General features: G+C 37.2%; 1 protein-coding gene across 1 annotated transcript in view; it reads right to left on the bottom strand.

The window, feature by feature from the left end:
* LOC126045383 (sodium channel protein type 1 subunit alpha) overlaps positions 1-6,364 on the bottom strand; it is a 102,782-nt gene extending 96,418 nt beyond the window's left edge. The window contains exon 1 of the mRNA XM_049816459.1: positions 5,877-6,364. The gene's annotated coding sequence lies outside the window, so the exon portion shown is untranslated. The remainder of the gene's footprint in view (positions 1-5,876) is intronic.
* Between the last annotated feature and the right edge of the window lie 21,457 nt (positions 6,365-27,821).

Here is a 27,821-nt window from a genome sequence, read left to right as displayed (position 1 = left end):
TGAAAATCATTTCATATCAACTTATAACAAAAGGTTATGAACAATTGTTCTAACAATGGAATCTAATCTCCCAGATCTTTAAATATTTTCTCAGCAAATACTACAGTGGTTAAAAGAACACAGCAAGCAACCTTATGACACTATTTAGCTAAAACACACCATAATATATCCAAATACTAATACTGAAATGCTGACATACAAAGGCCAAGACCAAGCTGGACACAACCATGCAACCTGCCTCCTTTGAATGTGCCAGAGCACTGATTTAGGAAGACTTCACTTGCTTTCACATTGCGCTGCTGCCATGATCACCAGTTTTGAATTTAGCTTTTCTGCTGGCACTACTGGTACGCTGCTAAATAGCTCAGGCAGGTCCCCACCACCCAAATGCAGTTCAATTCTGTGACCTTGAGGTAGCAAGATCTATAAACTATTATCTTACCAGTATCAGCTGGTTACATACTCGTCAACTGTTTGATTCTTATTTAGGTATAATTGTAAAAGCTGAGTCATCTTTTTTTCAGACATTTGCAAGTTCTTCAGGGTCATGAAGAGCATTTGCAGGTGACAAATTACTTTGTGGTGCTAGTAACACCCCTGACTCAGAATCATCCTGAAAATTCTAAATACTAAACAGATGTTCAGATAATATTGCTGATGCCAATTGATCATTCCCAGAAATCTTTCCATTCTTGGAGGATGTTTCTGGAAATGATTAATTGCCTGGTGTTTATAAATACAGATTTATCAGGTTAAGAGACAGAATATTTACACCTCAGCTTGAAGTTTTAATATGAGTCCCTCCAGTCTTTGCTAGTCTGGACACATTTGACATTTTACAGGCATAGCTCCTTTAAAATGTTGCATTTTGAAATTAAATAAACACCACAAAAGAAAACAATAAACCAAGAATCTGGATCACTTAAAAAATAAACACCAGGTACTAAAAATCTTTGAGATACCTCAGGTGCCTACAGTTTTAGTCCTGAACATAACACTGAACACACAAAATTTCCCCCCAGCTTAAACATGATTTTATTGTGCTGTGAAAGCATACAGTTTTCAATAGTTCTAAACTGTCCTTCTTTAAGCATTAGTAGAGGTTCATCATAGGATGCTTAATATGACTACTGACTTTAAGAAATGTCCAACTGTCAGTAATAGAACAGTGAAAGCTTTTTTTTAAAGCAGCATTTCTCATGGCTCAGATTTCACTGGCCACACTGGTATAACCAGGTGCTCAAGTTCAGCTCCACCAGCTTACAGTGTCAGGAAAATTGATGTGGTTTGTGGTTATCTTAACAAGCTCCTTTGATGGCTCCTTGAACCAGACTGTCATCTGATATGGGGTCTGAGAGAGAAGAGTTTATCAACACAACAGCAACTTCTCTCCAACTGCTAAAGAGCTAAATCCCCTGAATTCTTACTTTTTTAATGTTTTAAACTTCTACATTGCACCCCAATTGCAGAAAACAAAAAAGGTACAGATTTCTCAAATCACGGCTGCTCCAACTCCAAGATAAATGGAAAGTTAGTAAATAAAATATGGTGTCCCTTCCCTCTCCCCCCAAAACACAACTTGCCTTTTTTACTGTCTCCAAACAAATAGGAAACTGCTAATAGCTAGTAAAATAATTTTCGAAACCAAGCCAGTCTAGGATCCTCGTTGCATTTACTGGGGAAATTTTTGACCACTTCTTCCTGCAGGTATGGTGACAACTTCTGCCATCCGGAGTGCCTGAGGAGCAATCATTTAATGGGTATGGGCTGAAGCAACCATCCAACAGGCGCAAAGGAGAGCACCTCCCTGCCCTGCACAGCAGGGTCACAGTTGCCAGGCAAACTTCCTTGGCAGCCTTGAGCTTGCAGTCTTCCAGATTTCAGATTCTGCAGACCTGGTAACTTCGCGTTAATGGAGATTCGTGGTTCATTTGCCCTCATACAAATTTTGACCAGTCCTACTCGTGGCTCTGCCTCAGGAATACTGTGCAAACATTTAAGAGCACTGGTGAAGAACAGCTCAGGAAGTTTTTGGCTCTAGTGCCAAAAACTGCCCACCCTTAGTGATCACCAGGCACTGGGAGATTCTGGTTTTCTTCAGCACACAAAAGGATTCGTCTGGAAGTCCTTCTCAGGTGATCCTCTGCAGCACAGTTCGCTTTCTGAAAGGGACCTATAATGAACTCCAGCTGAACAAAAAGAGAATGTGTTTCTTCTTGTCACTATTCTGTTTCAGCATTTGTGCTGCAAAAATTATAGTTCTGTACAATCTAGAGAAACATTTAAAATTAACCTTAGAAGCTTAGATGTTCAGCCACGGCAGTAAACCATGCAAGCAACAATGCAGAAGAGTGTGTTCTACATACACAATGAATAGAGTGTTAAGAGCAATATATATATAAAAAAATTTTTAAGGACAGTGTACGAGGTACATTTTATTCATCAAAACATTAAGAAATCTCCCTTGATTCTTTACAGTATGTCTTTCTAGTGTTCTAGGAATGAATTCTGTGAATTGCAGTGGGTGTGGAAAACAGGTAATGGACTAATTCATCCAATATGTAAAGAATGAGCCTTCCAAGGTCCTCCATGGACAAGCAGGTGGACATGATAATCCACGGGGCTTTTTCTCTTTCTAAACTTGTGAACCAATTGTATTGCAGTCATGGAAGAGCTATACAAGCAGTTAAGGATGGAAAAACATCATCATGGAGAACCGGGACCTGGAAAAATGACATGGACTGTAGCAATACAGAACAGAAGACTGCATCCAAACAATTTCAAAGAAAAATGAGGAAAACCTCTGAATAAAGAGAGTAACTTTTTGCACAAGGAACAGAGCACATCTGCCAGCCTCTAAACAGGCCTCTTCAGAACAGATATAGCCCATTTCTACAGCAATAGATTTTTGTCACATTTGGAATGTTTTTGTGTACTAAATGCAAATAAAAGCTGGCATTTCTGGACAGTGAAAGATGCGTATTTGTGAGCCCAAACTTACCTGGAAACCTTGTGAATTATACTATTAAAGTCTTACATTTAGATGTTACATGAGATAAACTGAACCACAGACGTTTTCAGTTTAGGACTAACTTGGCATATGATTGTCATCACAATATATATCTCAGCTAATCAATTAAAATGGGCAGATAAAATCTGAGATATAAATATCTCTATAGAAACTAATAGTCTAATGTATACTCCTATACTTTCTTATGTTATGGATTACAAAAACTGGTCTCACCATCATTTATGCTAAACACATTATTCTAAAATAATTGAATTCACAGACTTCAATATTGTTTCCACACCCCTCAGTTTTAGCGACATCTCCATGGCTACAAAGAGAGTACAGAAACTCATTTGCAGGACAGAAAACTCTAGTACTGTGAGGAAAAGTGAAAAGTTTGACAGAAACTCAAGCTGTATATTGTGATGTACAGTAATATACAGACTATTGGAAACAAGCTACTGATGTTGCCATGCACTGGACAATTCCAGTAAACCACAGGAAAATACCAGGAGGAGGCACTGACGGCTAATGGTCAATATTGTAGTGGGTTCAAAACATACCTTACAGCTTGGATTCAGTTTCCCAGACCTAAAGTGATATACCAGAATATAGGATATATAAATACACATTGGAAATACTATTTTCTAACACTTTGTATCCTCATGAAGCATCTGCAGCTTGCTATGCTGAGAAGTACTGTGTGTGCCCTGCTATGAACCATGATGCAAAAAATAAAGACCTCCAGAAAACCACCATAGATTTAAAGACAATAAGTCTTTCTTTTTTTTTTCTAATTGAATAGATAGGTTATTAATACTCCTTAAGCCTGTAAAAAAATACCTCAAGCACCCACACTGAAATGAGGTGGAACACAGTGTACTCATATATAATAGCATAACTATTTTAGAACACGCAGGCAGCAAGAAACAAAGAATCTAAAGTACAGCATTATAATAATGCGTAGTACCTAGCAGTTTTGTTCTAAGTTCCTATACTATGCTATTATTTTAAGAGTTTGTTTGCAAGACATACTTCTGCATTTTGAAGTATAAAATGGTATCTGTAAAATATTATACAATGTAATATACTGCATTGCAACAGAGGTGTTTTCAAGCTACCAAAAATGAGTTACATTTTCTTGAACCTAACTTCTTTCACAATGTAATTAATGAAGCACCAGCCTGGCATCTCTACTAAATCACAGAATAGATCTACATGACTGCCATTAAAAAAAAAAAAAAAGGAAAAAAAAAAGAAAAAAATAACTGGTAAGGTAAGACCATGATGAAGAAACAACTGACTGCTTGGCAGTTCTTTTCCAGAGAAAGAGAGCTTTTAAAGATGATAAGAAAATGATAAAATAATTCACCTCACTTACAAACAAGTGTTGAAATTTAATTCTGTCAGTTATTTCTAGAACAGTGTGAAGAACCACCAGTTTCTAGTAGGGGGAAAAAACACATGTAAAGGACTCCCACTCTTCCCATCAAAATTAGTTTTAATCTGATATTAGTACATAATCTCATATTAATATTCAATCTTATTTTGACTTAGAAAGAAAGGGACCTTGGTATTTATTCTTAGAGAGAGCAGTTACCCATTAGATGTGAAAATTCTGTAAATGCCATACTGTCAATAGACAACAATTTTTAATTTTCTCTTTTGACACTCATTAAGATAATTCAATACAAACCTCACTATTTTTAAATTAATATCTTAAATGAAATCCTGGTAGTAAGCTGTTAAATATAACTCGTTGATACAATGCTGACCAAAGTTTCTCTCAGGCATTTTTACTATAAATTCCCCCATATTTTGGAATTCATTAATGTATCTTAAATTAGTATTTTTTAATCTTTACAAATTGCTAACTCCCCTGAAGCAGACTCCACAGTACCGTGAAAGACAAAGTTGCTGTCCAAGGTACTGTACATAAACACGAGTTTTCTAATTAATCTCTCAAATCCTTTAAAAGTATTTTCAAATTTATTATACAGTAATTGTCCCTAGCAAGCAAGCTAGCCTCGTTGAAATTCCCTACATGATACCGCAGTATCAGTGTTATGCTGTTACTTTCCAGGGCCTCTTCTGCTGCATTCCAGTACAATAAGACGTTCCAGCGCCTGACAATACTCAGTATGTATAATTTGTTTAAGGACAAACCTGTTCTATGTTTTGTTACAGACTGATTTTCAGCAGGGTGTAAATACAAAAAATGTCTTTGAATTCTATGTGGTGCATGAAAAAAAGCTACCCTCTAATATAAATCTAGCTAACATACAGTTCTGGCATTCTGCAGAGCAGTCACTAAATGTAATTCTATCTGCAGTATTCACCTTACATATTTCAGAAGCATATAGATTCATGCATGCATGCAGTGAACAGCAAATAGCATCCTGGATTTAATTGCTACTTCAAAAAAATAACCGAAGAGTGCAAGAAAATCAAATAAATTTTTTGCTTTGTTTTGTAACAGAGGAAGCATATTTGTAATTTGCAAGGCTAAAACAATGCAACAGCCAGGAACTGCAGTAAACCTCTCAGAGCTAATAGCTGTATTCAGTAATGCTTCCCCACATCACCTTCAAGCAAATGGATTTCATTCACTGCTTAGTCAGTCAAATTAACAATAATCCCCATATGGTTAGAAAGGATGTTTGTTAAACAAACCCAGTTTATGATTTATTTATTTGTAAAGTGTCTTAAAGCTGAGATGCCTAGAAGAACTACTATGTTAACTCAATGGTGCTGACAGAGCTGGTTTCACCTAGCAAATTCTCTCTGCGATTCACAGCATGGCTGACAGCTATCTGCATAGAAAAAACAGCACAGTACCCATTTAAATCATGCAAAAAACATTTACCCGAGAAGACGTAGCAAAGATCAGGATCCAGCTTCCAGACCCCATGAAGCACGAAGCTGAGGGAGCAATCCACCAGCTTGCTCAGGCCAGCAGTCTCTCTCCTACACTTGACCTAGACTGCCTTACATAATGAGGAATCAGTGCTGTATCCTGCGTGGAGGAGCCAGCTGAATGTCATCACTGGCAGAAGTAGGGAGAACTGGCAGCAGGCAGGCTGGTAGTTAGCATGGCGATCACGAAGTCTGCTTTCTCCGAGCGTTCTGGGAGAAAACACAAGAACAGCTCAGAAACGCTGGTGTCATTCCTCCCCTGGAAGGAATGACCGGAAGGAGCGAGCGTGTTACGACCGTCGGGCAGGCAGACAGCAAGTGCTCAAGCCGCATCGGTACCTGCTATCAAGGTAACAGAGCTCCTGTCACGCTGTGCCTGGAGGACTGCACAGCTACAGCTAATGGGAGAGCAACAGCACGGCAAAGGAAAGGAGGAGAGGCACGGGCTGCTGCTGCACGCGTTTGTCTATGTGTTGCTCATGGTGGTGAGTAGAAGAAAAGCAACGGTAGAAGACAAAATACCGGGATTAATTTCCCAAGGGAAGTGCTAGTCTCTTAAATAAATCTTACTGCACGCGAGTTCGTTGCTGGGAAACGACCAAACATACATTTGTTACCTGTTTTACTTGGTGTTACAGAGCTTCAACTGCTTGCGTTACAGAGATCTTGATATTTCCAAGAAAATGATGGGTAAGACACATTCCTGGTTGTGAAGTTGTCTATAGTTATTTCTGGTATTTCTTTGCTATTTATTGGAGGGAAGCTTTGGGATTTTTCTTAGTTTATTACTGTTTGGGTCAGGACCTCCTCTGTGGAGGGCACAAGAGGAGAAACAAGTATCCAGGCTTAGCCAGCAGTTAGAAACGTACACAACCTTGTCGTTTGCAAAAATCGGCTTTATATTAATTAAAATCCCTGCATATAACTTGTATTCCATATTTTATTTCATCTGAATACTTGAATAGTAAGTGAAGAGCCTTAAATACCGATAATGCATATACCAATTATTCTTGAATGAATATTTTGAGTGGTACAGTTTCTCCTCACAAAAGAAGGCAAAGGTTTCACTAAGAGGAGGTATCTGAAGTTTTCTAGTTATATTTGAGACAGCTTGATTAGGCATGATCAAGGCTAATTGCAGCTGGACACAAATTCCTAATGTCACAGATCAAAATCACTTGATAACAAATATAGCAACTGAGACATAAAGAAAGTATCATTTAATAATATTTAATGCTCTATTTTATGCAGGTACTGCTATATTTGATGGTCCTTCTTGTTTAAATTAAATGGGTTTGGGCGAGTGAGTGAAATAACAGACATAATTTTGAACACAGCTCTGAAACTTGCCAAGTTAAAATCCTGGGCTGTAGTAAATACAAGAGAAAAGAGGAACTCAGCAACAACATTGCGGCAACATCAAAGACAGTTCACTGAACTCACTGAAAGTTTTAGTATCAATGTGGAACATTGGCCGCGTTTTACAGAAGACAGCTTAGGTACAGGGACTATTATACTTAGTTATGGCCTTACAGTAAACAGGATCTGGAGCTCAGATCTCAAATGGGAAAATCAAGATGAAGGTGAAAGGGATAAAAATAATCCAATTTTTGTTTACAAAATCTTTGTAAATTATTATTTCTCTTTTATAAATAAGCATACAATGACTTTTCTAACAAATCTGATCAGGTTAAAAAAATGTGCTTGAGTGTTACTGGGTTTTGAAGTATGTTTTCCTAGTCCCTTGTTGAATGATTTTCTTTTTGTTTTCTTGAGAATGAAAAAAAAAAAAAAAGAAAAAAGAAATGATCAGAAGTATTTGGTAGAAAAGGTAGATCACTAATAACTCAGGATATACTAGCCATAAGTCTACAGTATAATGTGGAAACCCCCCAAAAATGCAAGGGAAATATCATCTGAGAAGTATTATTTTAAACAATTATTGCTGTATTTGAAATCAGTAACTTTTCATCCAATCAGCGCAATTTATTTATACCACATCAGCAAATAATATTCAAAAAATCTTGGTGCATTTATTCTTTCACACACTGGTTTTGACTGTTAATGAGGAGTCCCTATTAAAACTTTATATAATTTATATGTACCAACTTATACTTCTGGTGTGTCAAGTGTTATATAAGAATACTTGCTTACAAGAAAACTATTTACATACTGGACCCTGGTTAATCAAGAGCTGAAAATACCACGACCTGTATTAAGCTACGAGAGCATACAATGGTAGTTTAATTAAGGTGCAAAAGGTTGGCGATTCTGTTGATCACAGCACTCAAAAGAGCAAAGCAGTCAAACTACTCATCTAAAGCCAGCTCAGATGCCTCCACAGTCATGGCACAGCTAGTACATCACCAGGATAATCTGCCCACAGATAACCAAAAATTGACTGCATTGGGTAGAAAAATAAATAAAGTTTATAGGTAAACCAACCCAATACACAGAAATTGAGTAGAAAATGCTACCTAAATGAACGGAATAGCAAACTTGACTGTCAGCATTGCAAAGGCAATATGCAGTTTGCTTGATGTTACAGTTCAGGAAAACTTAGGTCTAAGTTTGATACAGCTGATTTGATGTCTAATGATGAACTAGGTATTTCTCCAAAGCTTTTCCAGCCTCCTTTTCTGTGATACTGCCTATAAAATGTATGTCCAACTGCAGAACAATGACTGCCTCGTTATACTCTTTTGTCATGCGGATAAGTAAATACAAAGTAATCATTTGTAAACGTTAAGTTATTGTCACTCAGAATATGCCTGCAAGGCATAGTTCTTGTCTGGAGTGTAAAAATGGTTTACTTGTCTCAGGAATTAGCCAACTTGTTCTTCCATTAAGCCACAAAACTTTTTGGTTTACAATAGTTCTTATAAGCATTTTTGCTCTAGATGAACTTGGTCTGCTCTGCTGGCAAGTCAAGACTATCTTAACACAAATTGATACAGAAACTGCTGATGTAGGACTCTTAATGAAAGACTTTCTGAGCCAGCTGCACTGATAATGTGAGTAGAAGAGTCTAATGCTTGACAGTGGTAAGAAAAATAAGTCAAGTTTATATCACTCTCAACTACCACATTAATTATTCTGATGCCTCAGCAGTTAGAAAGGTTTCTGTCAAAGTAAATAAAGTAAATGCAGTTTAAAAAAATAAAATCTTTTAAAAACCGTACTCTTACAAATGACTGTAGAACAAAGCTACTGATTGGAAAAGAAGGATGGGCTAGACTACCCCTCACATAAGGACAAAGATGAAAAGATGAATGTTTGAGAGTTTAATGTGAGGAGTACAAAACAATCTAGACTCTTTTGCTAGACCTGCCTTATGAAAATAATGCTAGTGATGTTTTACAGAAGACTGTAAGCCTATGAAACAAGATCTGGAATTTTTCTTTTATGGAAAATTTGGTAGCAGAAGTTAACAATGCTTATCACTAAATTATCCTTAGTGGCTGAGTTTATGCCCACAAGTTTCTTTCTATTCCATGCTGAAATGAAGGAAGCAGCATCTCATAGACATTGCTCCTGCCAACAACCTTGAGTAAACAGGACGATTTTTTTTTAGACACCTTGCTCTTAAGATGCTTTGCACATAAATAAATCATTACTTGAGGTTTGCTCATACTAAGATAGATTCCATTTGGGATCTGATGAAACGCTAAAATGCTCCAGTATCACTGCCTGGAGAGATGTCTACAATATCTTGAGGTGCAGGTTTTTGGTTTTTTCCATCCTTCTCTGACCTTGCTTTTTTTTCTCAAAATAATTTCACCCTTGTGTTCCTGAACAACTTTCACAAGTGATTCATGCTGAAATGTGTAAACAGTGGGTCAAAGTCTTAAAAAACCAACCAAACAAAAAACCCCAACCCCAACACCAAATAGCACCCTGTATTTAGATCTGATATCACACACTCATAAATGGGGTGGGGTGGGGTGTCCACATATGAGTCCTTTACCCAAGTCTCTCTGAATATTTTGGCCATTTCTATGTATGTGCTACTTCTGTTAGCAAAAACAATAAAGGCATACCTCATATCTCCTTTTTGAAACAGGTAGCAAAAGCTTTTGATTTGTTTCCTTGAGTATTATCTAACAGCGCAAGACCTAAATTTATGTACTCTACATGTACTTTTTATTATTTGACCCTGTCGTTTCACAATGAAGATCATTGGAGGACTAGTGAAAGAGGAAGATTTTTCTCCTTTAGTTAACTGGACATCCTGTAGTGTCTGACTGATGCCAATATTCAAACAGGCAGAAGTACAACTCTAAATATTGTTTTATTCTTAGATGATACCTTACCAATTTTGCAACTGCATTAAAGAGTATTTTAAAAACTAGTAATATCTCCAAACATCTTAAATTGTATGTTTTAGATGTAAGATGTGTCAATGCTTTCAAGTCTCCTTTCCTTAGTATTCTACAATATTTAGTATCCTGCATGTTTACAAGAAGGTCCCTGGTTTTCGTGCAAACGATCAAGTACCCCAGCAATGATAAGTGAACACTGAATTCTCAAATTCAGTGCAAACTCCTCAGATGATAGGTATCACTAATTTTGTAGTTTTGTACACATATGCAGTTTCTGATATTTAACATCATACATTATCCTAGAAAATAATTGAAAAATTATAACCCAAATAAGTGTAAAAACTTTCTACAATTAAAGTATGAACACTGACTAGTTCAAGGTCACAGTAATCTTAATATTCATGGACTGTTCTTTGATTTCTTTTTGACATCTTTTCCTCTTCAATAAAACTAGCTACGACAGGCTTTTTAATTCCTTTCTCAGATTTTTTTGTAAGATTTATAGGGCTGTCTATTATACCTCTGAGAGTGCCTACAAACCGATTTCCCAAGCCACTATTTTTGTACTTATCTCATAAAAAAACCCATCTGCTGTTTTGCATATTAATGCTAAAAGAGAATGACAAAAATAGAAGGAAAGAAAGAAGTTAAAATTAAAAAGCAATTAATTAAGCATTTGATAAATATGCCTATTTATTTTAAGTGAATGATCTTTATCAACTGAAAATAACCAGTACAGGCAAGCTTTTTTGCTGAATTTTGTTCTGTCAATTATTCCAGGATGTTAAATTTAGATTTTAATATTTTTTTTTTAGTATCTCCCTAAACTAGTTCTTATGAGCTGAAGAGCAACAACCAATACACAATTAGTTTTGGAGACTAAGTTGTTTAGGCTGCAAGTCATCCATGAAAACATTTCTAGAAATTGTAGTAGTAGTACCTTGAACTCCAAGCCATGAGTTATTCACGCCTAAGAACAATGTCAGGCAAAACAGATTTATGGTTCAGCATAATAATAAATGTACCATTAGCACTAAAAGCAGTAAGGCACCTTTTTTTTCTTTCTTTCTTTCTTTTTTTTTTTTTTCCTTTTTCCCGAAACCCTCCTAAATATCCCACAGCATGCATCACTTTTTATATTGATTCAACACAGCCACAGAACTACCTAACACAAAATCTTGAAAGACCTACTGCAATGAACAAGCTCATGAGATTGGTCATCCCCTCTAGCAACACACGAAGATATAATCAGCACTGACTTCTAGCTAAAAGGCATAAATTTGTCACTTAAATTTCATTCTGAATCCAAGTAGCTTTTTTTTTTTGTCTTTGTTCAGTTGACATGGGACCTGGACCTGTCAAACAAACCATATTTAGCCTTCATTATGTTTAAATCTCTCTTCAATTCTTTGAAATGTCTATACTTCTAGAAAAAAAAAATCAGATTTGATTCTTCATAGAAAAGTGATACTTACTGTATTTTGTTGTGCCAGAAATTTTAGAAATATGTTTAATAACTACAGGGTACCAAAGGTGCGGGTGACCTGTTAAATGCTTTCAGAAGATCTATTTGGTTCCCATAAAAGACAATGTTCCAGCTCCTGGATTCTGTTCCTCTTATTTCCATTGTTTGGATGCTTCCAGGAAATAACACAGATTCTCTTTGATCTCTTGCTTTTCTCCCAAGAGGTTCCTAGTCACTTGGGCATAGTTTACAATATAAGAGCTCACAAATGCCTAAAAAAGAAGCCTGTATCTCTGGCAAGTTTTCAGGTCTCTAGCATCTGTAGCTGTTTTCCATAGAAGACTTACTGAGCAGTAATCAAAGCTTCTCAGGCTATGTATTCCACATCCAAACTTTGGACTTGCACACTACAAGCACTCAAAGGCAAAAGACTGTACAGCCTTCACACCGTCCAGAGAGTTAAATGCAGATGATGCACAGGTGTCTAGGTTAGAGCACACTTCTGTCTTCAGTTCTCCTCCACCAACCCAAAGATAAAGACCAGTAAGAATGAGACAAGTCTTTCAAGTTAATACCTTTGACTTAAACATGGAACCTGCATTCAGTGCTGAGACACAGTGGTCCAACGTGCCAGATCTTCCAAATCTTCTTTGTAAATTGAGGGTAGTCCTTTGCAGAGCAGGAGGATTCAGGGTGCTGTCAGTTACACTCTGCAGCTCCCAGGTTCTGAGGTTCTCCAGTTCAGTCCTTAGCTAACTGATACACAGTATATTATTGATTTATATAGCAAGATATATCCATGCCAGCACTCTTTATATACTTAGGTTTGCATACACATTTCACTTCGAGTTTAAATGTTCCCATGTCTAACGTTGAGCTTAGAAGCACTACATACAAGCCTTAAAAAAGATTTGAATACTATCTCATCTGAAGAAAATTCAGTAACTCCTAGAGTGCCTTTTTTTAAAAAAAAAAAACCACATTTGTTTTACCTGTCAGAATAAGTATTTATTTGGCTACTAATTGACCTTTAATTTAAGTAAACTCTCGACTAAAACCAATTAACACAATAATTGTATAATCAGCAATAGTATTTTTAAGCTTACAGGACAAAGTGACATAAAACTCTGTGCTATTTTTTAAAGGATACATTTTTTGCTTGTCTTGCTCATCTTTTTGACGCAGCTTTCTCTTTTTTCATTCCCTTATGTGAGAAAGTAAACTGAATGTCCTTGTAAGCCACTGTGGCTTGCTGTCAGGCAGAGTGAAAAAGAGAGAACCATAAACTGATCAAAGCAGTGCAGAAAAATGCCTTGTCTTTTAAAGATATCAGCTCTTTATGTTAATTTCTTTTGGACTGATCCCACAGTGTAAACCAGTGAGATCTCACAAAAATCTATTGCAGAAGTTTCCTTTTCCTCAATCATTCCTAATGGGTCATTCTTCAAGATTCAGCTATAGCCATACTCAAATCACCAAGTTTTTGGAAGTCAACGAGAGAAAATACTTTTCCTATTTTTTCCAGGTCATGTCAGATGAATTCAGCCAATTCTGTTCTTTATGAAACTTCAACAAAGCAAAATTCTTTAGTTCAGCCTATTTACTTCTTCAACAGTTTTTCATTTTTATTGGAAGCTGTGGCAATGTGACCTTGAGAAAGAAATCTCTCTAGTCTTCATTCTTCAATCACTTACAGTGCAGTATCGGCATACCTATAACAGTCCTGTCAGAGACCATGGTCCTCCTAGAACCAATAGCTCAATTTATGTCAACTTGGAATCATTGCCTTGCAAAACGTAGATTTTGGTCTCCTTGTGTCTAAAGGTGGACTTGCAAAGGAAATCAAGCAATGCAAATCTATCTGTTCTCTTGCCTAAGGTCAACTGCCTGAAGCCACCTGAAAGCTCCAGGTCTAAATAGAGTAATTTGGGAAAGAGGCTGAGCTCTCTCTCACAAGGCATGTGAAGATTCCTGTGGTACTCAAATAGAAACATGAATAGGACTTTCTGCCTATAACCACAGCTCTGTGGTCTTGAAATTTCCTCCAGGATTTCTATTTTGATTCACAGGCTTCCTGGAAACAGTGGGTTTTCCACTGAGCTTTCCATGCCCACTCCTTCAAGACTAAGAGAGCAGGATGGAGTAATTTCTTATTTTTCCCTTTTTAATGTAGGACTTCTGTGAGGACACTAATTATATAATTGCTGCTACCCTAACCTTAGGCCTAAGCAGGGTTACTCTGATACTGGTTGTAGGGCTATGTTGATATTTTCCTTCTACACCCTCTACCCCACTTTTTATTACCCTAAGTCCACTAGAGTAGTCATGTCAGTCTAGAATTGGAACAGTATATTACAATCTGCCATTGCTGAAGAGCTAATCTTGAGCATTTGCAGTAGCAATATAGAAATGAATGCTAGTCCCTGATGAGTTTACTCCATTGCAGCCATTTTCAGATAGGGAAGTGATTTTAAGCAAAAAAAGTTGGAAAACATAAGCAACATTGTTTCACAGAACTTTGAGCCTCACAGGCTAGAATGTTTAGTCTGAGCTTCATTCCACTAGATTTAGCTCAGTTATTCCTCTAATGAAACCACAATTTATTTATTTTGACTGAAATCAGGAGGAGGTGAAATAATTGGGTGACAAAGGGCACAGAATGAAGAGAAAGAAATGCTGCAGATGCCTCCACGGGCAAGTGAGTGTTAGGTGAAATGTATTGAGATGTCCTGCGCCACAGCAGAGAGCAAGGGAAAAGCCCTAAAAACCTTTCTCTGCTGATCTGACCTGTAACCCCAAGCTCGACAACCACTTTAAAGCTGAGTTCATGAGGAAGATACAGCTTGCTCATTCCCGCTAGTCCTTCAGACTACAGGTATATTCCAAAAACTATCTAATCTCCAGTGGCTAATTCATACTGCCTCAAAGCAATTCAGAGAAAAAAGAATAAACAGAATACAGCTGACTAATTTATGCATCAGAGAGAAGTTGTTTCATGACCTCTAAAGGACATAATTTGATTATAATAATCTTAAAGCAGAACTGTTCCTATTAGTCATAGGAAAATACTCTTTTAAGATGAAGGGAAAAGAGGGATTGCTAAGTTAACAAATTCCAAGGTGGAAGTGAACAGTTTAAATTTAATTTGCTCTGAATCTGAAGTAAAGGCCCAGATGAGTTCTATGTCCACTGCCTTTTGTATTAGCTGTTCCAACACTTATTTACAATAAATTGCATTTTACAAGGTGAACTCATCTACTATCAACTGCTGGTTGTTAGGTAATATTATTCCGTTGTCTGTCAGATGTGCTGGGGAGTCCCAGTGTAATATCTTGTCCAGCAGTTACGTGCGCTGCTTAATTTTCTCTTCAGCAAATCCATAAGATGAGTTCTTTAAGCCTGGTTTAAATCTCATTGCCAGTCCTTCAAAACACTTTTGTGGCTCTCCCACAATCTGTTAATAGAACTTCAAAATCTTTCTTGAACAAGAGGCAGAATATCCTAAAGAGACCTCTTCAGTGCAACATGTCCCAACTCACACCACGCTCATCTCCCTGCTTCTGCTTGCTGCTCCCCATTCCAGTCATCACAGGATCACATTAGCCTTCTTTCCCAGATCACTCACTTTGAGGTGGTTTTGGCTTTTAAAGCTTTCATTCTTGTTTCATTTGAAAATGAACTTTCTTATCCTATATTCTGAAGTCCCAACTGTTGCATCTTGCATTTGACTACATTCAAATACAGTGTTTTCAACTCAAATTTTTAAACCAGACTACCCAGCTTGCCTTGAAATAGCAACCTTGTTAACCTTCTTCTTTTTTTATGTCATCTCCAAACTTTACTACCAAACACCTTACAGTATTGTTTGCATAACTGACAAAAATACTTATTACACCAAATAAATAACTTATTCATAGAAGTTCCTTGCTAGAAATAATACCACTCAGCTACATCTCCCCATTAGTAGTATTTTAAAATCTATCAGACCAGGTTGTAGCCCACATAATATATTATCTATTACTTCCAAACAAAGTAAGTGTTTAATGAATGCATGATATTTAGTGCCTTAAGAACCCCCACAACCATGCTTCTACATTTGCCCTTCTAAATACATCCATGATCTTGACAAAAAAAGGAATAATTTAACAAGATGTATCTTTGTGCTGATTACCATGACTACCACTTTAGCCTCTAATTTTTTGGTTGCTCAAGTCCAAAAATCTTCGCTATTTTACTTGGAATTGACATCCATGTAACTAATCAATAGTTCTTCAAAATGTCATTTCTAGGGTTTATACATTTGGAGTAAGATGCTGCAGTATAGGAACACAGGAACTGAGGAAACATTTCTACGACCTTACCTCTTGGAGTTTCCTTGTCTGTACCAAGCTGATTTGGAGATAAAACCTGTCTAAGCTATATCCTGATAACACAGGAGATACTCTGGGAATGGGAACTCTTTTGATCATGAGAAATAAGAACTGATCAGAAACACAGAAATTTTGTGCAGCTGCAATAAAGGCCTATGTGTGTGCTTCTGTAAAGGAGAGATTCTAGAGAAAAGCATGTATGCATGCTGTGTTATTTACCATAATAACCTCTTCATCCTTCAAATGTGTCTGGTATCTATATTTCTATTTCCAAGAATATTGAAGCATTATATATTCCAGTAATTTGAAAGTCAAAGCAAAGGAAGTTTCAGAAGATCTTAGCCTATTGTTATTCAAAATCTAGTCAGCAAATATAAAGTAACTGGATTGAAGGACCATCTTGCCCAAAGTTGTTTTCTCTAACCATTTTGATGTATAAATATCAGTAGAATTTAAAAAAACATATTTGTGTGTTGGAATGAAGCCCAGGCCTTATTTTACAAATTGCCACCTTTTAAAGAATTCAAAACTCTTTTTTTCCAGCACTCTGTAGATGTTGATTACCTTTCAGTGCTCTGTCTAAATGGTTACAACTAAATAAGATTCATTCCCCTCACTTTCCATTTATGGTGCTCAGATGCTGTCCAGAATGCTTAATTTTAAAATTGACTACACAGTCAAGAGCTTCAAAGATGGAGAATACTTTCAGTTATCTATGTTTCCATCATTGCATTCAAGTTGTCTTTAGTACTCAGTATCTAAGCTAGTTTTGCTGCAATTTGCTGATAAGTGTCTGAAATATCAACCCTAGACCTCGTATTTGCTGCTGTGGCCTATTCAATGCACTTTCAGTGTTCAGTTGGTTTTTTTTAATTCAGTTGATCACCTCCCATTAGTCACATTTTGAAAGAAGCCGTACTTGGATCAGCTTGGAATTCCTCCTGGCCTATTCCTTAACACAAATATGAATTTGTCAAGATCCCTTTGGACCACACTTATTGCAAAGTGTATGTTTGTATTTGTGATTTATTTAGAATAGATTATTGATACATAGACTCGAATACCTCTCTGTAAAAGGGTCTGAATGCTACAGAAAGGGTTGTAATGTCAATGATGAGTATCTGGCATCCTGAACTGAAAAGTGAAATCATAGTGAGCTGAGTGGCTGTGTCTTAATTTTTCTGAACTGTGCTTACCTACTGAGACTGGCATCTGTAGGTCTTCCAATTGGGAGTTTGATGAGTGGATGGTGACTAGGCAGCTCTGATTTAACAGAAGCAAGAAGGTACCAACAGGGAAAAGATTTAGAACAGTACACATGGAGTACCTGTTTGGCTAAAATTTATTGTCTCAAGATGCTCTAAGTTCCCGTATAATGAACAGGAGGAAGTTGAGCAGTTCCAAAACCTACCACCCAACTTAGAAGACAGTCCCCCTTTTTTGCAGCCAGTGCTCCCATAGTCCTGACAAGCTCCAGGAACAGCTCACCGGGTTAACTTTGGTGGGACCTGTAGGCAGCCAGTCCACGAGACTTCAGACTCATTTGTTCTGACCTGGTACCAAAACTGCCATCAAGTTAGGAGCCCCCTCACTGACCACTTCCAATCCCCGCTTTTTTTTTTCCTCATTATAATCTGCTGTCTAATTAAAACAACCGACTCATTCATAGACCAGCCTACTACAAGTAAAACATACAGTATTCAGAAGCTATTGTAGACATGCTTTGTGTTTGTCATGATTGGATCACATTTTTTCTTCTATCTCTACTTTTTCCAGAATATTTTTCTCTCTTTCTGTGCATGCTTCAGATCATCCACTCCCTCTCACCTTTTTTTCTCTTCCATTTTATCCTTTCTTTTTAGTTACAAAATTCCCCCTCATCCACCTGCATCTTAACATTTAGCACTTTGTTACTAGTTATGAAGCCTTCAAAAAACTAGTGACTATGCTTGGGATTCCAGAATGAATGGGATGGAGCAAGTATAACCGTGGACAGAAAAAAACTCAAATGTGTCATGTACTAATTCTTACCCGAGAAGAAAACACATACAAATAAAATCATACATGTTCTATTTATAATATGCAGGGTAGTGTATATATTTTCTTTCTGCCAGAGAATGCCACCTTTGCTTAACCTATTAATTCTCCCTTTTCCCCCCCTGCAAAATCATAAAGCTTTCTGCCTTATGGAGAAGGGAACCCAGACTAGTCAGAGGCCTTTCCAAGTAATATTTTGCCTCTCCTGCTATTCAGTATGCATCAACTCTGGCTTGCCTTCCCATCCAGAGATTCATTCTTTCTCCTCCTGAGGAGATTAACATGAAATTTGATAGCTTTCAAAAATGGTTTGAAACCTCGGATAGGAAATAAGAGCAGTTGGGACCAATTGTTGAGAACAGTGAAATCTGTCACACTGCATATAGCCCAGTATGCTCTGACAGTTGTTTCACTCTGAACTGGGTAATGCGAGAGTCGGTAAAGAAATGTTACATAACCTGCCTTGAAGCCCATATTATCTGAGTTTCAGAGAATTTGAACAAAACACAAAGAAAACTATATTTGTTGCCTAGGAAAAGAATGAGTTGGTTCTGCTTATCTTCTAAAGTAAGCTTCTCCAGGCAGGGATTGTATCTCTGTACTTTTTACAATATCAAGTGTGCTGCAAGCACTTAACAATTAATAATGAATAGTAAGTAAATGCAAAACTTGTGAGAGGTGCCAGACTGACATCTCTGGAGAATTCTCCTGTCTATTTATATAGAGAACAGGCAGAGCAGCAATGCAGGCTTGTTTACACTGCCCCGCAAATCACTAATGCATTTCACATAGGCTGCTGAACGACTGTCAAATGGTAACTGCTCACAATCACTAAAATCCTGGAGAGATTTAGACTGCTGGCTTCATATTCTAAAGCTAGAAGTAGGGGTTGTATCTCATTATCAATCATCAGAATGAAGCAGCATCCTTTATTTTTAATTGGAATAACACTACTCCAGTAAAAAAAGTTTTGTTAGGTACAGCAAAAAATATTGCAAGTAGGATTAGAGGAACCACTATTTGCCAGATATTTGTTTATATGCCATAAGAAGTGAGTTAAAAGTAACTTGTTTGCATTTTAGCTGTATTATTTTGTTTAGCATGCCTTGTCATTTTCTGCAATGCTGAAGAACACAGGCATAGTATAACTGGCAGTAGGTAAAATTCTTAGGTAATAGCTAATCATCCTCTCTGAATTTCCCTTTTAAAACACCGGTATGAAAAGCTTTTTAAAGAAAACCTGAACAAAGTAGAAGAATACTTCATTCAGTATTGGACTTACCAGTAATTCTTTGGATGGCAGAGTCAGGAGACAGAAGGAACTTCTTCATGCTCTGCAGAATTTAAAAAAAAAAAAAAAAAAAGGAAAGAAACAAAAAAGATTTCATCTGAAATTACTTCCCTGTGTCTACATAATTCCACAGAACAACAGGTTCACCTTCACATCAGCTGCTTTGTAATTATTAAAGCAGCAGCAGATCAGGCTTATCTCTATTATAGCCACCAAAATCAAAACACTGCCTTTCTCATTAACCAAATAATGGAAAAAATGGGAGTAGTAGGGTAGCATTCTGTAAAGGTACCCATCTGGTTTTGCACTGAGCCTAGGACAGGGCTGGTGTTGAGGCACAGTAAATAACATCAATCTGACTGAAACGAACTCCTGCAGACCTACTCCCACATGTCTGTATACTCTGAGTGTAATGGGTTCGGGCACAGAATGGCACAAAGGCATTTAGGTCTAACTGTGTCACCAAACGTTGAAGGCACCTGGCTTGTCTAGACACTGGCTTTTAGGAAAAGATGTTGATCTTCTTGCTACTCCCCCTCCCCAGCTGTGACTTCTAGAGAACAAGCCCTTTTTAATAACGCAGAAGTCTTTGACTCAGGCTCTCTGAACCCTGCATGCCTCCCTCCTCATATGGCAGGTAGAAATGAACTCCTCTACAGTTGATTTGCTATGTTGGTTTTTAATTGTCAATAAAATAAGGCTCAAAGTAATGTCTGTCTGCTTTGTTTACATGCTGATAACTTCACGCTTTGCTCAATAATCACGTAGCAATCGCAGTACTGAATGAATTCACCCACTACACCAGTCATCAGCCTGCAGGTTTTTTTGCTGCCATTCTTGGCTATTCCTCAAGTTACTATGCACTAACATTTCATTTGATGGTATGTGTAATCAGTCCTCTAATTTTGCTCTGAAAAATGTCATCAGAATGCAACTAATAGGCACATGTCTTCCATTCACCTCGAAATAATAAATTCACAGGCACTATTCTGTCTTTGTTGTGCTCCCCTTTATTCCCCAAAATATTGTGACAGTGAATATTATCTTTTTCTTTTTTTTCTTTTTTTTTTTTTTTTTAATATTGAAGTTCATTATTCGATCAGTTCACATTCCACACTTGGAACAAAACCTGCAAAAGCTAAAGAGTCCCTACCAATCTCTGTTCCTACAAATGCAGTCAACAGCACTAGTAGGTTTTTTGTTCTTTCTCACAATAACATAGACACTTTCCTGAATCCGTAGAGTGAAGAAGACATCATTTTAGCCAGTTCATACCTCTGGACATCACAGTGTTAATTTATGCTCATGAGCCTCTATGGAACCAGGAGTTTATTGAATTTCTCAATATTCTCTTAAAAGGCATCAGCACAATCAGTGGATTTCTGCAAGCACCAGCTGCAAAAGGCTGCTGGCCTGACGACACCTGCAAACTGCTGCAGAGCATGGCTGCCTGCTCCAGAAATTTAACCCCCTACTCAGCAAGCATGCTGCAGAATTAATCCAATCTCTCTCTATTTTAGCTCCCCAAATCTTGGTACATTTACTGAGCCTGGAATCCAAGTGGGTTATTTTTTTCCATTTTATTAGCATTGTGGAGAGACAGGTAAGATCTGATTTTAAAGTCTTCAGTCTAGTTTTTTTGCCATACTCAGGAATCTTGGCAGAGAGCCCAAAGATGAGAAAGGATGATTCTATTCATTTGTAGGGGAGTACCACTTTGATGAAATTCTTTAAAGCTAAGAAAATATATTTTTATTCTCTTATTAGTTTAAGAGGCATATGTAATTACTAGATATATTTATGAATTAGACTAATCAGTTATTTTCAGGTGTACTGCTTAGATAGTCGTATTGGAAAGAGTGCTTATTCAAAGAAGCAAATTTATGCATGTTCTTTATCAGAAGGTTTATTGCTGATAAAAGCTGAATTTCTTAAATTTAATGATGGATAAATATTTGGAGGGAGGGAGAATTTCTCACAGTTGCTCACAAACATGAGGTAAGTCTATCAGGTTGACTTAAAAAATCACCATCTGGGAATCCTTGCATTCAGCTTAGGTACAATCTGCTTCCTGATGGCATGACTCAGGTTGGTAGGTTGAGGCAGCCAAAAGTGATAAAAAGCCATTAAAGGTGGGGTAGCAAGATGCTAAAAAGAAAAATGCCTCATGGGACATTACATCTTAATATTATTATCTGTCCTGTCAGACATCAAGAAGTGATTAAAAAAATACAAATCCCTAATTTTGACTCTAAATACCTTAAGAACAATTAGCATAGAAATTTAAAAACAAAAAAAAGTTTAAAAAAAATCGACTGCATGATAATAAACATGTATACAACCTATTCAATAAAAAAGTCACGGAGACATTTTGCTTCATAAAAAGATCTCTGGAATTCAAAGACTTATCTTTAATTGAATAAAAACTCCTTAAAAAAATCTCTTCTGATCCTGGAAAACATGGCTATGGCAAAGATAGTTATGTGTGACGCACTTCGAAGTTATGCAAATCCTAAAGAGGAAATAATATTAATCCCCAGATTCTACATATTCTTCACTAATCATTTCTTATGCACACTCAAAATTCAGAAAGAAACCCAACCTAACACTTTTTTTTTACAGGAGTCTAAAAATTCACAGATCTTCATGGAATAAATAATACAGGGAGATGCAACCAAAAGATGAAAGTCAACTTGAAAATGAAAGCAAATTCACTGAATGGATGACATCTCACCCCCGACCTTGGATTTTATACAACCACCACGTACCAAAGTTGTCACATCAGTTGTCTCACGGTAGTTGCTCCCAGACATTTTGTAGGTGAGCCGCAATGATCGCTTCTCCTCCTACCTCACCAGGTCACTGCCTCTGCCTTAACCTACCCACCGTGCTGCCATCTCGCTGCCCCCCTGCCAAGGTACCTTGTCATGTCAGCCAAAAATAGAGTTGTATATACTGCAACTGAGTAATAGATGAAATCCCTCTGCTTGGAACTGGAGCAAAGTCATCGCCTTCTAAAATGGAACTAGCCTGTGTTGGCTTTCGCTAGCTCTATGCCCATCTAAACATTCAATGTCAAAAAACTGTGGGTTTGGAAACGGGAATAACCAGAATGAGCACATCGTAAGAGGTGGCACTGTATATTATTTATGGACTGCATTGTAGTAATACTTTTGTCTAATTATTGTGGCAAGATTGGTAAGGAGAGGTAACTCCCCAGAAGGGCTATAAAGTATCCAGGTTTAAAAATCGTCACTCAGAAGTAAGTGAAGTTGATCGGCTACACACCTTTTATTTCTCTTATAGGTAGACAAAATGACTGGCTGATAAATCAGTAGCTACACATGCAGTAGTCTGCTTTGGAGGTGACAAATATAGGGATTACTGTTCCTAAGATGCTAAAAGAACAAGAAAGCAGTTTTCTGGCTAGACAAAACTTTGAAGAAAATAATTCCTGTACTGAACACAAAATGTTTGAAAGACACAATTAGGAAATTTTGCATCATGCATTTGAGGCTATAAAACTAGCTACAGCAGAAGGCGTGGAAAATGAAGCTACTAAGCAAAAGCTGCTCCTGAGTTTATTTTAATTATTGTGATTAAACTTAGAGAAGAACATCAGAGTTGCTGTGAGGGGACACATCTATACTGCTGACATAGCTTATAGCAATACAGTACCAGACAACAGTGTTTTTTAAATAATCTTAACAGAACAGAAAGTTACATAATAAACTGAAACTTGAAATATTACGTGTCCACAGACAAGCTGTTCATTAGTCATAAAGCAGGAAACTTCTGAAACAATGGTGTTGACTTTCCAAGTTTCTGTAAATATCTTCTTGGGTTTTTGTTTGGTTGGTTTTTGTGGTTTGGTTTTGGTTTTTGTTTTGGTGTTGTTTCTTTTTTCTTTTTCTTTTTTTTAATGAGCATCAATTTATAACGTAGAAATTATGGTAGAGATAAATGATTCAGAAAAATATAACACACCATATTAGTTGATGTTTAATCTACTTGTAGATGTTTAATCTACAAGTCAGCAAGCATTTGCATGGAGGCAAAGGTAACATGGGGCTGGATTTTGAGTAGCACGCAGCAGTCATGCTCCTGGGAATCATAGGATCATCAGAGGAAGGTGAGACAGGTTAACTAGTGATACCTAACTTCTGGCCTCTGCTGAGCTGTGGACTCAGTGGGAGCTGCTGCTTCACATCTTGGCAAAATCCTGTTGATGAGCAACCCCTCACTGCTTTCAGAGGCAGCACCTTCTGGAGTCCACTGAGTTTCTCCTAGTGGATTTAACTGGCAACTGGGCACCATTTAAAATAGAAGAGCTCAGAATAAATTAATCATATACCAATTTCAAACCAACTAGCATTTTGAGAATTTTGATGAGTATTATCTTTGTTGATATGAAAAATGTCTATTTCAGCAAAATGAGTTTAATTCACAAAGTGAAGCTCAATGGAGATAAAAATGGAATTTTCATCTGTATTACAAAAGTGAAAAGCTACCAATTTTAATTAACAAATTTCTTGGGTTTAAGAACAGACTATGTCAAGGGTATGGAGTACTGTAAAATGAACATACACAGGTTTGGGTTTGACCTACATTGCCATTTTGACAAAAGATGGAGTCTGAATCCTGATTTTTAATTCTCTTAATGTAGATGCTTTCTTGTTTACTTTGTAATTTTCTTTCTCTTCTACGATGGAAGGAAAACATTAAGGCTTTGGCTTGAGGGACCACCAAGAGATATCCAGAGCCATAATTTCACAGATACCAAATTTGTACAAAAGGGCATTGCTTGCTGCTGTTCCACCTCCCTTCTGTCTACCATAAGAATTTCTATGGCCGTATAGTGAATTGAATAGGAAAATTAGCTGAGTTTTTAGTTCTGCTATCTAGTCTGTTGTAGAGCAACACAAATGGTTGTGCTAACCTAGGGGAAAGGGAAGGGCATGGCCTCTTTCGCTTACATTGCCAGCTTATGGCAGTTAAATATGTTTGTGGAACTATGGCCTAATTTAGACCTTCTACTTGACAATTAGTAAGGATGAGACACTTTCAGAGATGTCAGCTGTCAGAAGTGCTACTGAAACAAAAATCACAGTGAGTCACCAGCACCAGATCTTACTCACCAAAGAGTTCTCAAGAATTTTAAGGAGGGAAAGAGAAAGCCACAGATACATAAAATATACCCATTTAAATGAAATGATGATTGTATGATAACCAGCTTTATAAAAGTTATGACTGTCAGTATTACTCACACTATATTCACACTGAATCAGGAGATTCAAGATTAATGCATTACATTTCAAGGAAGGAAACTGGAATACTGGAAGATAATTTGATGTAAGTCTATAAAATAAGAGAATAATTTTGCACTGATAATATGCAAAGAATATTTTCTTCCTAAATCACTCAACTTCAGGAAAATTCACTTATTTTCTAAGATTTGACCCGAACTTCTCTGTGTTCCATTCACTGTCTAGCAGCTGTGTTAATAAGCCTCTTATATAAACCCTGAACACGAAAAGTACCTAACAGCACTATAACAAACTCTTTCCAAAAACACTTTGACAAGACTTTCCCAGAATGCCTTTCACACCCACGTTGTGAAGGAACTGATAAACTGACACTGTATCCTAGCAGATTTCTCAGCCACTTACAGTATTCTTCAATTATATTGGAATATAAATGTCCCCATGTTTTTAATCTGCTTTGAAAGGCCAGAACAATTCTGGAGTTTCTAAAAGTACTAGGGTATTTAGCACTGATAAAACCAATGAGGTGGCCCAACTCCTCTCCTAGGTAAGAAGAACTAAGATTAGGAAAAGGCAGTGATATGGGATGCTAACTGAAGAACACTGCACTATCTGTGATAGTAATGATTAATCATGATGTGTCAGTGTAATTGACAGTAATAGATCTAGATTATTTTAGACAAATTTGCACTTATCCCTTAATACATAAACTGAGCAGCTGCAGCCAGAAACTCTTGAGCATGTATGTTTTATAAATACAAAGAAAGCTGTGCAACTGCTCAATACCCCTTAACCTAAAGAATCCCTTCACTGAAATCAAGTTGAAAAATTTTCATGTTTTCAGTGGACTCATGATTTTATTACATCATTTTTCTTAATGTTAAACTAAAGAGTGGATTGCCTATAATACTAGTCATAAACCAGTTCAGCTGATTCAGTCTTTGACAGTCTGGAACAGAAGTTACTGCCCAGCTTCATTTTGGTCCTTTCCTTTGTGTTTATCCCTACTCTGCCCACCTCCCTGTGAGCTTTCTGAACAGTTACTTCTCCTCTTCCTTTCCATCTCTTGCCTTTTTTCCCCTCCTCTCACACCCTGATAAACAGTAAAGAGCAGAGAACTGTGATGGGGAAACCCCGCCTCGTCCACAAGTTTGCCAGTTCTGCACTCAAGGCCCTCACCACAGTGTGCAGGGTGGAGGAATGACTTGTTAACTGTCATGCTTTCACAAACAGATCTATTGAAGGGTTAAGATGCTCTGCTCTTGTTTGCGGTGTGCTGAAAGACAGCATTTTCTACCTGCTCAGTAACTACCGTAACTTATCCAGTGCCTTTGCAATGAACAGGCTGGGAAGAATCAGAAAGCAATAGGTTGGTCAGTCTCTCATCCAGGAAATCAGCTAAACCTTAGATTAGCTTGCTAACACATTTGGTAGCTTTTTGGCATTAAAGGTGCCTCAAGGTTTTTCACCACCCGAATGGCCAGCAGCTGGTGATCTCCAAGGAAGGTTTTCCAGAGCAGTATCTCAGCTGTGCTCAGAAAGACTAGAAATTTAGATTGGGCTCTGCCAGATTCTATTTAAAAAATTGTTTTTAAATATACTTAGTGCTGTATAGGTTAGCAAGATTTTAGAAAAGCCATTAGGCACCATGAGAAAACTTTTAAAGTGTTAGAGAAACTCATAGCTGAAATTACCCTGACATTTAACTATACTCTTGAAACTGTTAAGAAAATGCAGTCAAACTTAAAGAAACTCTCACAAGTTTATGAATAAACCAGGTATTTTCCAAAAGCGCTTATCACTTTCATCAGATGGGACGTGTTTTAAAAGGATAGAACCAACTTATCTATATGAAAAAAAAGAAAAAGTACAAGCAGAAAGTAAGTTGGTTATCAGTCTCTAAGTATGAACTATTATCTGCTTCCGCTTACAGTTAATCAGGACATTTTAAGGTAGCATTTTTGCCATATTTCAAAGTTTTTTAATATCACTTCTAGAGTGTCTTCTGTCCCCATGAGGGGCGGCTGAGTACTGTGCATCTGCTTTTCGAAGCATACATACACAAATCTATAGTGGAATACAACTACCTATAAAACCTGAAAGACTCAACTTGTCTCTAATTTATTTTTCTAAAAAACAATGTCTTTTTTCTTCATGCTTTAACATTTATTCTATTGCTGCTGAAGTCTATTTGCTAATGAGGTTACCTACCACCATTTGCTGGTGCTGTCATATGTGAAATAACTGCTACAGCTGATCCAATTACTCTTCAGCTCCACTGTTTGAACCATGTGCTGCGATAGATTGATTTGTGGTCTTCCTGCTTGAAAGGCAACTCTTCTCTTCCAGACTGAGAACAGAGCAGGAAGGAGAAGGAAAAGAGATGGAGACTTCATTATACTCTACTAGATCTGCCTTAAAGTCAGAAGGGAAAAGAACCTGTGTCTAGAGAAACAGGTGTAGGCTCTTAGATGTGGCATTATAGGTAAACGTATTGAGCCCTTCATGTCAAATGAGTGCTACATAAATTTTGAAGCTGTTAAAATTTTTTTCAACTGTTAGACATGCAACTCAAAAGTTCAGTAATTCTTCACCTGTGGAGAGGAGTAGTATCAGAATTGAGGAATATAGAGAACTTATATAATTTAATCCATTGTTTGGTTCAATTACAGTTGGCTTTCTAATGTATCTTTTCACTGGACTTGATAACGTAAAACGAAAACTTGGAGATGAAGAAGGAATTTGGGCATCTGCAATAGGATTTGAGATGCAGCATGCTATGGTATACCAACTCTCACTTTCTCCAAAACCAGACTACTTACTGGGCATTTGAACAAATAGCGCTATACCTTGTTTGAATTGCTTGTTCAACCAAAGGGACATGCATGTCAAATGCATCTCACCTACACAAACAGAAACTTAAGAGGACAAGTCTGTGAGAAAATTCATACTGAGAATGACACAGTTCAGATCAAATTCTTACACAGGACCTGATGACTGCTTTTGTTTTTCGTTTTGGGGTGTTAAAATACCTTAAAATATTTCTTTTACTGTTCTTCTGAACCTTAGACCACCTATGCACATCTGCTGCCCTTGCCTTTATAGATAAAGCACTTCCATAAAAGCAAATATGAATTCTGAACTTT

The sequence above is a fragment of the Accipiter gentilis genome, chromosome 1, assembly GCF_929443795.1.
Source record: "Accipiter gentilis chromosome 1, bAccGen1.1, whole genome shotgun sequence".
Classification (NCBI taxonomy): domain Eukaryota; kingdom Metazoa; phylum Chordata; class Aves; order Accipitriformes; family Accipitridae; genus Astur; species Astur gentilis.
The sequence above is the reverse complement of the archived record's forward strand: the minus strand, read 5'-3'. Positions and strand labels throughout refer to the sequence as shown.